This window comes from Callithrix jacchus, chromosome 14 (assembly GCF_049354715.1).
Source record: "Callithrix jacchus isolate 240 chromosome 14, calJac240_pri, whole genome shotgun sequence".
NCBI lineage: Eukaryota > Metazoa > Chordata > Mammalia > Primates > Cebidae > Callithrix > Callithrix jacchus.
The window spans coordinates 20729003-20742544 of NC_133515.1; the positions used below are offsets into that span (position 1 = coordinate 20729003).

General features: G+C 40.7%; 1 pseudogene across 1 annotated transcript; it reads left to right on the forward strand.

Annotated features, from left to right (window-relative positions):
* The first annotated feature begins 4637 nt into the window (after positions 1-4637).
* LOC100415647 (protein phosphatase 1 regulatory subunit 12A-like) lies at positions 4638-10993 on the forward strand (annotated as a pseudogene). The gene is made up of 3 exons (XR_004733425.3): positions 4638-5160; positions 5462-8513; positions 10503-10993. The product of XR_004733425.3 is annotated as a protein phosphatase 1 regulatory subunit 12A-like (transcript).
* The last annotated feature ends 2549 nt before the right edge of the window (positions 10994-13542 follow it).

Genomic DNA, 13542 nt, shown 5'->3' on the forward strand with positions numbered 1-13542 from the left:
GATCAGTCAGGTGATCAAAGGGGCTGTGCCAGATCAATGTACTGGGGAGAGGCAACGCATTAAATTTGTACCAGCCAGCCAGGCACAGTGGCTCATGCATGTAATCCCAGCACTTTGGGAGGCTAAGGTGGGTTGAAGCTGAGGTCAGGAGTTCGAGACCAGCATGACCAACATGGTGAAACCCCATCTCTACCACAAATACAAAAATCAGCTGGGCATGTTGGTGCGCACCTCTAATCCAAGCTACTCAGAAGGCTGAGGCAGGAGAATGGCTTGAACCTGGGAGGCAGAGATTGCAGTGAGCCAAGATTGCACCAGTGCACTTCAGCCTGGGAAACAGAGCAAGAGTCTGCCTCAAAAAAAAAAAAAAAAAAATTATCACAGTCTACCATGGACACTGTGCTCCTTGCCTATGTCCTGGTTCTTTCTTTTGTTAAATTCCACATCCATATTGAAAGGCATGCCAAAAATAATACAGCAGCTACTATAGTGACTGAGATCCTGTTTTGCTTCCTGGGCCCCTGAGGACAGAGCTGACATTCCTTTTTTTTTTAATTGCATTTTAGGTTTTGGGGTACATGTGCAGAACATGCAAGGTAGTTGCATAGGTACACACATGGCAGTGTGTTTTGCTGCCTTCCTCCCCTTCACCCACATTTGGCATTTTTCCCCAGGCTATCCCTCCCCAGCTCCCCTCTCCGCTGTCCCTCCCCTATTCCCCCCAATAGACCCTTTACAAAAGAAGACATACATGAGGCCAAGAAACATGAAAAAATGCTCATCATCACTGGTCATTAGAGAGATGCAAATCAAAACGACATTGAGATACCATCTCACGCCAGTTAGAATAGCGATCATTAAAAAATCTGGAGACAACAGATGCTGGAGAGGATGTGCAGAAATAGGAACACTTTTACACTGTTGGTGGGAGTGTAAATTAGTTCAACCATTGTGGAAGACAATGTGGCGATTCCTCAAGGCCTTAGAAATAGAAATTCCATTTGACCCAGCAATCCCATTACTGGGTATATATCCAAAAGACTATAAATCGTTCTACTATAAGGACACATGCACACAAATGTTCATTGCAGCACTGTTTACAATAGTAAAGACCTGGAACCAACCCAAATGCTCATCGATGAGAGACTGGACTGGGAAAATGTGGCACATATATACCATGGAATATTACACAGCAATCAAAAATGATGAGTTCATATCCTTTGTAGGGATATGGATGAATCTGGAGAACATCATTCTCAGCAAACTGACACAAGAACAGAAAATGAAATACCACGTATTCTCACTCATAGGCGGGTGATGAACAATGAGAACACATGGACACAGGTAAGGGAGTACTATACAGAGCTGACATTCTTATGCTGTTTGAAGTATGATGAATCATTGCTCTAACAGGGAACAACTATATTGAAAGTGTCAGCGAACTGTCAGAAAGGCAAGATTGCTGATGGTGTGAGGTGGCCTCACTCACCTTATTTGTAGGTACTCTGGAGTATGATAGATTACATGTCTATTGAAAGGTATTGAATGTTCCCTTGGAATTTTCAGTTAAATTCTTAAATTTCTTAAGTAAAATAGAGAGTGAGAACAAAAAATTAGGACTCCATTCTGGGAAGAAAAATGGCGATAAGGTATTTGAAATGTTTGGTTAGTTTTTATAACTTATAAAATAATGAAGCAGAAACATGGGCTGAGTTAAAACTTCTTCCTAGTATTTTAGTTATTCTGTTATAAATCTGCATCACTTAAAGTTTGGAATTGGTGATTTTAGGGCAATGAAATGGAAATGAAGGTATTGAAACACGTGATCCCCAGGGCCCCTTCAGCTTTAAAATTGGTATTCTTTTGTGATATGAGACAGGTAGTAACATTGTGGAATATATTAACCCATCATCCTGAACAGGATGATAATTGTCTTAGAAAATATTTAGGTATCATCAGTCTGAGGTTGTTGGCTGTATGGCCAACACAGTATAAAAAGATAATTTATAGGTGAGGCTTCAAGATAAAAACACGATTCTATAAAGAAAACCTTGGGATTTGTGTAGTAAGATATTTAATAGGTTCACTCAGAAATCTAAAAAGCCCTTAGAAATCTAAAAAGCTTTTAAAATTATTTCCATGCTACCCAAATTAAATGTATCTATAAACATCCTGGAAAAAACAAAATTTCTATATTTATCTGTCTGTCTATTATCTCTGTCTTTTTTTGTTTAAGCAAAGTTCACAAATTGGCAGCCCGTGGCCAGATCTGATCATCAGATATATCATTGGCCTTTATTTAAAATTGCCAACATTAAACATTTGGACCTTTTCACAGAAATGCTGGATTTTCAGCTCCTTTTAAAAAAACAGATGATCTGAGCTCATGAGCCCACGTGCTAGCAGTTAGCTGGAATGTGTTCTCTCTCCAGGTTTGCCAGCCTTCAGCATCCTCTGTGGTTGTTTGTTCATTCAGCTTCATTCACGCCTGGCTCTTCTTATAGGTCCCACTTTTTTCAGTATGGGCCCCTAGACCTCTAGAGCACTGCATTTTCTTTGAACTTTGCAAGTTACACTCTTCTTCTTCTTTTTTTTTTTTTAGAAAGAAAGAAAAAAAAAGGAGTGAAGGACAGTTACACTCTTCATTTTGCCATGGCTGACATAGACAGTCATGTTTTAAAGCAAACTCTAGGTTATCAAAGAATGAATTCTATATGGTCCTTTTCAAAACAGCATTAGACACAGGAATACAGCATACATACATATTAAGTAACTTTTTTTTTTTTTGAGACGGAACCTTACTCTGTCTCCAGACTGGAGTGCAGTGGCGCGATCTTACCTCCTGGGTTCAAGCTAGTCTACTGCCTCAGCCTCCTGAGTAGCTGGGACTACAGGCATGCACCACCACGCCCAGCTAATTTTTGTATTTTTAGTAGAGATGGGTTTCACCATGTTGGTCAGGATGGTCTTGATCTCTCTCTCTCTCTCTCTGAGAGGAGTGTCGCTCTGTTGCCCATGCTGGAGTGCAGTGGTGCAATCTCAGCTCACTGTAACCTCTGCCTCCTGGGTTCAAGAGATTCTCCTGCTTTAGCCTCTTGAGTAGCTGGGACTGGAGTGTAGTGGTGCAATCTTGGCTCACTGCAACCTCTCGCCCAGGCTGGAGTGCGGTGGCACAATCTTGGCTCACTGCAACCTCTGTCTCCCGGGTTTAATTGATTCTCCTGCCTTACCCTGCTGAGTAGGCACTCACCACCACACCCAGCTAATTTTTGTCTTTTTAGTAGAGACGGAGTTTCACCACATTGGCCTGGCTGGTCTCAAACTCCTGACCTCAGGTGATCCACCCGCCTCGGCCTCCCAAAGTGTTGGGATTATAGGCCTCTGCACCCAGCCATCATTTTTGAAAAACTATGTAATTCATCTCTAAAACTTTATGCATTTCTGACATTCATTGTATTTTTTCTTTTACAATGGTATTTATAGGAAATTACAGCAGGTACATAACAGAAAAAATAAGAGTTTTTTCCCATTCATTCTAATTACTCTTTATTCCTGATTATTTTTAAGGGTGAATATAAGATATTTACTAGTTCCAGTGCAAATAAATTTATCACTGCTCTGGAAGAATTCCAGATATACTTTGCTACATGATGATTCTGTGTGTTGTACTTGAAACTAATGTTATACTTGATAAGTAGCAGGAAGTCAAAGCTGAAGTTAAACTCTGCTGTTGGCCAGCTGAACTCCTCAGCCTTGGCATGCTTTTTACAACTCATGCTGTTCTTTGCAAGGTGTTCTTTATGGACTTTCTCATTTTCTTTTTCTTTTTTTTTGAGATGGAGTTTCGCTCTTGTTGCCCAGGCTAGAGTGCAATGGTGTGATCTCAGCTCACCACAACCTGTGCCTCCTGGGTTCAAGCAATTCTCCTGCCTCAGCCTCCTGAGTAGCTGGGATTACAGTCATGCACCACCATGCCCACCTAATTTTGCATTTTTAATAGAGATGGGGTTTCTCCATGTTGGTCAGGCTGATCTTGAACTCCTGACCTCAGGTGATCTGCCTACCTCGGCCTCCCAAAGTGCTGGAATTGCAGGAGTGAGCCACTGTGCCCAGCCAACTTTCTCATTTTGAACGTCATGATCTTGTGCTCTTTGAACATGGCAAACCATTGCTGTTTGTATATGGAGGATGCCCAAGCTGAAGATTCCAGGGATGATAAATCATTAATAATGTAACCGAATCTGATTTGCCTCAACAGTGAAATGCTTTTCCTTCTTTGGTTTTATAGGAGACAGTGTCCTCAAAAAATTTAAAGCACCTGGGAAACCTGGCATCTACTTCACTTAGAAGCAGAATTTATGATTTATTTCAAGACAACACTAGAAGAAAGAACTGCACTATTCCCTTGCAAATGAGTTAGAACATATTGGAGTTCCTGCATGAGATTTTACAATGTTTTCCAAAAAAGTCCACACAGGTGAGTGACAAACTTGTTTAAGAAGCCATTTAAGACACATTTTGCACCTTTCCAGAAAAAAAAATTGAGATAGAAACATTCACACACCCCCATGCCTCCCCTGTTTTCCCTCTCCGCCTCCCTCTTCCCTACTCCTCAAGATAAGAAGACCCTGCGGCAGGAGAGGGGATGAACATGGCGGACACGAAGCAGAAGCGGAACGAGCAGCTGAAGCCCTGGATCCGCTCCGAGACAGACCTCGAGCCTCCGGTGGTGAAGCGCCAGAAGACCAAGGTGAAGTTCGACGATGGCGCCGTCTTCCTGGCTGCTTGTTCCAGCGGCGACATGGACAAGGTCCTCAAGCTACTGCACCGCGGCGAGGACATCAATTACGCCAATGTGGACGGACTCACTGCCCTGCACCAGGCTTGCATTGATGACAATGTTGATATGGTGAAGTTTCTGGTAGAAAATGGAGCAAATATTAATTAACCTGATAACAAAGGCTGGATACCACTACATGCAGAAGCTTTCTGTGGATATCTTGATATTGCAGAGTTTTGATTGGTCAGGGAGCACATGTTGGGGCTGTCAATAGTGAAGGAGACACACCTTTAGATATTACAGAGGAGGAGGCAATGGAAGAGCTACTTCAAAACGAAGTTAATCGGTAAGGGGTTGATATAGAAGCAGCTCGAGGCCGGGTGCGGTGGCTCAAACCTGTAATCCCAGCACTCTGGGAGGCCGAGGTGGGTGGATCACGAGAGATCGAGACCATCCTGGTCAACATGGTGAAACCCCGTCTCCACTGAAAATACAAAAAATTAGCTGGGCATGGTGGCGCGTGCCTGTAATCCCAGCTACTCAGGAGGCTGAGGCAGGAGAATTGCCTGAACCCAAGAGGCGGAGGCTGCGGTGAGCCGAGATCGCACCATTGCACTCCAGCCTGGGTAACAAGAGCGAAACTCCGTCTCAAAAAAAAAAAAAAAAGAAGCAGCTCGAAAGGAAGAACGGATCGTGCTTAGAGATGCCAGGCAGTGGCTAAATAGTGGTCATATAAATGATGTCCGACATGCAGAATCTGGAGGTACAGCACTTCACGTTGCAGCTGCTAAAGGCTATACGGAAGTTTTAAAACTTTTAATACAGGCAGGATATGATGCTAATATTAAAGACTATGATGGCTGTACACCTCTTCATGCTGCAGCTCACTGGGGTAAAGAAGAAGCATGTCGAATTTTAGTGGACAATCTCTGTGATGAGATGGTCAACAAAGTGGGCCAAACAGCCTTTGATGTAGCAGATGAAGACATTTTAGGATATTTAGAATAGCTGCAAAAGAAACAAAATCTGCTCCATAGTGAAAAACGGGATAAGAAATCTCCACTAATTGAATCTACAGCAAATATGGACAATAATCAGTCACAGAAGACCTTTAAAAACAAAGAGACATTGGTTATTGAGCCAGAGAAAAATGCATCCCATATTGAATCTCTGGAACAAGAAAAGGTTGATGAAGAAGAAGAACGAAAGAAAGATGAGTCTAGCTGCTCTAGGGAAGAAGATGAGGAAGATGACTTGGAATCAGAAGCTGAAACAGATAAGACAAAACCCTGACTTCTGTAACTAATGTCAACACTTCTAGTACACAAGCAGCTACTGTAGCTGTTACAACCCCTACTGTGTTATCAGGTCAAGCAACACCTACATCGCCTATTAAAAAGTTTCCAACTACAGCTACAAAAATTTCTCCCAAAGAAGAAGAGAGAAAAGATGAGTCTCCTGCCACTTGGAGGTTAGGACTTAGAAAGGCCGGCAGTTATGGCGCACTTGCTGAAATCACAGCATCAAAAGAGGGTCAGAAAGAAAAAGATACTGCAGGTGTTACACGTTCAGCTTCGAGTCCCAGACTTTCCTCCTCTTTGGATAATAAAGAAAAGGAGAAAGATAGTAAAGGAACTAGGCTTGCATATGTCGCGCCTACAATACCAAGATGACTAGTCAGTACATCTGACGTTGAAGAGAAAGAAAACAGAGATTCTTCAAGTTTGCGAACAAGTAGTTCATATACAAGGAGAAAATGGGAAGATGATCTTAAAAAAATAGCTCAATTAATGAAGGATCAACTTATCATAAAAGTTGCTCCTTTGGTAGAAGACAAGATGATTTGATTAGTTCCAGTGTTCCAAGCACCACGTCAACACCAACAGTTACCTCTGCAGCTGGGCTTCAGAAAAGTCTGCTTTCCAGCACAAGCACTGCTACAAAGATTACAATCAGTTCTTCCTCAGCAGGCACACAAAGCAGTACCTCAAATCGTTTGTGGGCTGAGGATAGTATAGAAAAAGGAAAGGACAGTGTTCCTACATCAGTGACCATTCCCATTGCTCCAACTGTTGTAAATGCTGCAGCTTCTACCACAACCCTGACTACAACTACTGCTGGCACTGTCTCCTCCACAACAGAGGTCAGGGAGAGACACAGATCATACCCTACTCCTGTTAGGGATGAAGAGTCTGAATCCCAAAGAGAAGCAAGATCTAGACAAGCAAGGCAATCTAGAAGATCAACACAGGGAGTGACATTAACTGATCTTCAAGAAGCTGGGAAAACTATAGGAAGAAGTCGTTCTACCAGAACCAGAGAACAAGAAAATGAAGAAATAGAAAAAGAGGAAAAAGAAAAACAAGCTAAAGAGAAACAAGAAGAAAAGAAGGAGTCAGAAACATCTAGAGAAGATGAATATAAGCAAAAGTATTCCAGAACGTATGATGAGACTTATCAGTGTTATAGGCCAGTATCAACTTCAAGTTCAACCACTCCATCCTCTTCACTTTCTACCATAAGCAGTTCACTCTACGCTTCAAGAACACTAAACAGGCCAAATAGTCTTGTAGGTATAACGTCTGCTTAGTCCAGAGGAATAACAAAAGAAAATGAAAGAGAGGGAGAAAAAAGAGAAGAGGAAAAAGAAGGAGAAGATAAATCACAACCTAAATCAATTAGAGAATGACGGCGACCAAGAGAGAAAAGAAGATCTACAGGAGTTTCATTTTGGACACAAGATAGTGATGAAAATGAACAGGAGCAATAGTCGGACTCAGAAGAGGGATCCGATAAGAAAGAAACTCAGACGGATTCCATTTCTAGATGTGAAACCAGTTCTACATCAGCTGGTGATCGATATGATTCCTTGCTGGGTCGCTGTGGATCATACAGTTACCTAGAAGAAAGAAAATCTTATAGTAGCAGGCTAGAAAAGGATGACTCAACTGACTTTAAAAAGCTTTATGAACAAATTCTAGCTGAAAATGAAAAGCTGAAGGCACAGCAACTTGATACAAATATGGAATTAACAGATCTTAAATTACAGTTGGAAAAGGCCACCCAGAGACAAAGATTTGCTGATAGGTCACTGTTGGAAATGGTAAAAAGGGAACGAAGAGCCCTAGAAAGAAGAATATCTGAAATGGAAGAAGAGCTCAAAATGTTACCAGACCTAAAAGCAGACAACCAGAGGCTAAATGATGAAAATGGGGCCTTGATCAGAGTAATAAGCAAACTTTCCAAATAATAATAATTAAAAAAAAAAGCAGCAAGTAATGGAATTGCACCTATTAGTAACCCAGTGGACCATAATTGGCAGTCACTGGAAGCCTGGGAAGAATTTTGGAGACTGTCATTTTCGGATATCCTGCCAAATGCCCTCTTATCTAGAATTTTTGTTTCATTTTGTTCAATTTTCTGGGGTGTTTTTGTTGTTGTTGTTTTTCTTTTTTTAAAAAATTGAGACCATTGTTTCATATTAATGCGGCTGCTGAGAAGATTTTTTTTTTAATGACTGAGAAAACTTGTTTACAGCTCCAGCATATAAGGAAAGTGTTCAAGGCCAGATATGACTCAGCTATTTAACCAGTAAGCCTTAGTTGTATGTAAACACTTTTGTGTCAACAAAAACTTTCAGCTCTCACAGAAGACAGTTATTCAACATTTTTTGATGTGCCACAGTTTCCAGTTTCTCAACATTTAAATTTTTTGGCTTTTCATCTAAGTTTGGGTATGTATTTTTTCCTTCTAACTCTTAATGTGGCAGAGTCTTCTATGTTTTCACAGCTTTTTCATTTACAGAAAAGAACACTTGCTCTTCTGTGATTATTGTCATGTATTAGGCTAATGCTGTGTTGTCTCCCACCTGGAACTGATTTGCTTGGTGGAACATATGCTTTCGCTGTTTGTGCAATATGCATTTTATTTCTTGTATGAATGTTTTAAAGACATTTGAGATTAGATCTTTTAATTCCTATTTTCTGCTTCATTGGTCACTTTTTTTTTTTTTGAGATGGAGTTTCGCTGTTGTTACCCAGGCTGGTGTGCAATGGTGCAATCTCGGCTCACCGCAACCTCCGCCTCCTGGGTTCAGGCAATTCTCCTGCCTCAGCCTCCTGAGTAGCTGGGATTACGGGCACGTGCCACCACGCCCGGCTAATTTTTTTGTATTTTTAGTAGAGACGGGGTTTCACCATGTTGACCAGGTTGGTTTCGATCTCTTGACCTCGTGATCCACCCACCTCGGCTTCCCAAAGTGGGAAGTCGCACCCGACCCTGGTCACTTTTTTTTTATTGTAGTATAAGATGTTAGATTCTGTAATCTTCTCATTCATTTTAGCAGGTACTGAGTGATGCTGTGTATACAAATAAGTGTATTGTTTTGATTTTTAGACCACCACATAGCATGCTTGAGTATTTTCTTATTTCAAATGTCTGCTAATGCAGAGTAGGCGACTCCATGACAGTGTTAAAAAACAAAATTTGCAGCCGGGCGCGGTGTCTCACGCCTGTAATCCCAGCACTTTGGGAGGCCAAGGCAGGTGGATCACGAGGTCAAGAGATCGAGACCATCCTGGTCAACATGGTGAAACCCCGTCTCCACTAAAAATACAAAAAATTAGCTGGGCATGGTGGCGCGTGCCTGTAATCCCAGCTACTCAGGAGGCTGAGGCAGGAGAATTGCCTGAACCCAGGAGGCGGAGGTTGCAGTGACCCGAGATCCCGCCATTGCACTCCAGCCTGGGTAACAAGAGCAAAACTCCGTCTAAAAAAACAAAACAAAACAACAACAACAAAAAAAACCAAAATTTGCTAACAATGTGATACAAGACTTTAAAAGTTACACATTATGTGGAGCCCTATCTTTATAAAAATTTCCTACTGTAAAGTGCTTTTGAGTTTCATTTGATAGTACTCAACCATAGTTAAAGTTGCATAGGATAATTACTTTACATTTCACATACCTATATTTATCTGAGTGCTGTCTAAAACTGTTGTGCTAGCCAAAGGAATGCTATGAAATCATTTGCAAAATTAACCCGTGAGTTAATGTTAAATGCACTGCTATTGCCATGTGAAGAGGCATCAACTTTGATACCACCGTCATGTTCAGACCATTTTATACATTTCAGTGGCCGTTTTTAAGGGGAAAAAAAGCGCAAAACCAAGTACATAGTGAATATGGCTTTTATTTGGACAAATAGCTTTTATATTTTCATCAAACCATGCAAAAATACTACATCTTTCTGGCACATAATTGTCTCCTTAACCACTGAACAGTTCAGAATCCTAATCCTGTTATCCTTCATTATCTAAATTTTAAAGTCTTCTTTTAATAAGAAATATTTGCAAATTCTCATCTCCTAAAATGTTAATTATTTTCCAATATATGCAATTTTTCTGACATGGATCACTTCTTTTCCCTTCGTTTGACCATGGCAGTAATCTAAAGAGGAGGACAGAGAAAGAAAAGCAAGGAGAATCTCAGATCTGTTTTACTATTTGCTAATATACTCACTAAAATTAGACTTATGGATTTTCTGCAAATTTCCAGAGTTATCTTTGCTAGCCTTGCTCCTTGTTTCCACTTATAACCTAGTTTTTCTGTTCATCTTTTGCTAAAATTGCCATTATAGATTTTACTTTTTACTATAGAAAGTTTCTGTAATATTTCATAGATAATTAACATACCTTGATTTTTTTTCTTATGTCCCATCAGGAACCACTTGGACACAAAATTATAGATATGGTACAGAATAATGAAAATACTGGAAAAAGACAAGCTCCCATTCAATTTCAGCATCCAGTGCTTGGTGGGGAAGACCAGTCCACTTTGGTATCTGGTGCATGCAGTTTCCCATACAAAATCATCTGATTTATATGTAACTCGGCCACAAAAACCAGCAAGGAAAACATTCATGCCCTGAATCCATTCAGTTCAGCCATTTGAATAAATTGTACATTGTAAAGCTTATAGTAGCTGATTGTATTATTGATTGCATTGTATACTATATTAAATGTGAATTTGTACCCCTTCATTTTAAAAGGTCATTGTGTTCTACTGCCTATTTTAGATTACTCTGGGGTTGGGGAAGGGTGTTTTGGTAAGCAGGATGTTAAGTCCTCTCTTTCTTGATTGGTTTTATGAAGATATAAGGTTATGCTCTTACTACCAAGCTCAGGATTCTTGATTTTAAAGGTACAAGGATAGTTGTGAGAGTTTTATTTTTGGTTATATTTGAACTGTATGATTGGTGGGTCTGAATATTGAGAATTTCCATGGTCTTATGTGGAGGTAAAATACACAGATAACTGATCAGTTTGAGTGACCGCAACATGTTCTCGTTGCGCACCAGTTAGGCATGCTATGGTTTATGTTTGCGAGGTTCAGGTGCCTGCGAAGAATGATTAAATACATGTTTCTAATATTTTAGTGTTTTGTATTTAGGTTATTTATTCTTTGTATCTAAAACTGAACAGCTACTGTGCTATATTGATTTTATTGGTGGTATTGAGCAGACCTTGTTTCTGCATGAAACTGGTGGCAAAACCCACCATTTGGGAAATAAAAATGTATTTTGACATATACAAATAAAATAAATAAAACTAAAAAAAAACCAGAACTGAGTCATAGCTCTCTGCTGATGTATGAGAGCCACAAATGATTTTATTATTTCATGTATTTCATTGCTCACTATATTGCTGTGTTAAGCTATTCTTCTACCAGCTTATGAGCTGCTCCTCAAACAGCAGTAATTTATCTGGCTTTTGTTAAGACATCACCTTGATTCAGTGAGCCAAATGCCACCTGAAGTCATTCAGTTTTCTTTAAAGACATATTGTGGTGGATGATCTCTGGTACCCTTATCCAGCCTTTTGTAGAATAGGGGATTTCAGCTACCAGGCCATCATTGCCACTGGGCCTCCTCTGTGTCCTGGCATAGGGTCTGCTCTTGTGGCTTGGGCTCATTGAGTCTGGTACCATAGCACTCCAGGATGCCAGCTGCCCCCTTGAGCCCACTCCATAGCACAGCCTCAAACCCCACACCAATCTCTCCTCAGGATTCTGAGGTAGCCTCTAAGTGAAAACAACCTAGGTTGTTTTTGGGTATTTACTTTTTCTCTCTATAGGTTCTTTTATCAGAATCACTAAATAACTATGAATAAGAGAAAAAAATCCATTAATGTTTTCTATTCTCCTCAGTCTTCCTGGAGCTTATTTAATTATATTATAAATTGATAAATGACAGTTATATATATTTTGGGGATATAAAATGATGTTACGATTTATGAATACAATGTGGAATAATTACATCAGCTAATTAAGATTTCTATCATTTCAAATATTTATTTCTAAAACTTGTTTTTTTTCTTTTTATGGGGATATTTGTGTTCTTTATGTATTTTGGAAACTAGCCCCTTATCAGATGTATGGCTCACACACATTTTCTCCCAATCTTTAGGTTGTCTTTTCAATCTGTGGTTTCTTTTGTTGTGCAGAAGTCTTTTATTTTATAGTAATCTCATTTTTGCTTTCATTAACTGCACGTTTGGGATCAAATCTAAAAATGTCATTGCTCAGACCAATGCCATGTAGTTTCCCCCTAATGTTTTCTTCCAGTAACTTTACAGTTTCAGGTATTATGTTTAAGCCTTTAATCAATTTTGAGTCGATTTTCATATATGGTGTAAGATAAGGGTCCAGTTTCATTTTTCTACATCTGAATATCCAGTTTCTCCCACACCATTTATTGAAGATACTGTTATTTTCTCATTGTGTATTCTTGGCATTTTGTTGAAAATTAATTAACCATATATACAAACGTTCATTTCTGGGTGCTATATTCTGTTCCATTGGTCAATATGTCTATTTTTATACCAGCACCATGCTGTTTTAATTGCTATTGCTTTGTAATATAGTTTGAAATCAGTTTGTGTGACATTTACAGCTTTTTTTTTTGTTGTTCCTCATGGCTGCCTTTGCTATTTGGTTTTTTTGTGGTTCCATATGAGTTTTAGATTTTTTAAATTTCTAGGAAAAATGACATTGGAATTCTGATAGAGGTTGCATTAAATCTGTAGATTGGAGAGAGGACTCAAGATGGTGCTGTGAGAACAACCCAGGATTGGAACTCTTGTTGAATCCACGGAGAGGTGAGTCGGAGCTGCATTTCCAGACTGATCTTTGTTGGCCACAGAATGGGGAAAATCCCAAGTATAAAGGAGACGCAGGATGCCAGGCAGTACCTCTGCCTGGTGAAGCCAGCAGCCGGGGTGGCGGCCGCCGGCCCTACCCAGCACTCCCTGCAGGGCACGCTTGTCCGGGTGCCCTGTTGAACCGGCAACCTGAGACTTGAGAGGGCTGGACTTGAGACTGAACAAGACTTGGACAGTGGACCAGCCCAGGGGATTGCAGGGACAGAGCATTTGGGATAGCCTAGTGGGATGAACAACACTGCGATTTCAAACGATCCCGAGCAGACGGTCCAAGACGCTCTGTCGGGGAGGGGCGTCCACTATTACTGAGGCAACCTGCCCCAACTGAGATACACACCCACTGCTGACGCAGCCAGCCATTGCCAAGGCAACCCGTCCCTACTGAGATACACGCCCACTTCTGACACAGCCTGCCATTGCCGAGGCAACCCGCTACAACAGAGAGACTCCACCACAGGGCGTGGTGGAGACCACAGCAGAACAGCAGAGCCTGCAGCAATAGGGCAAACCTCACAACAGTAGGGCGGAGCCTCGGCAGGAAA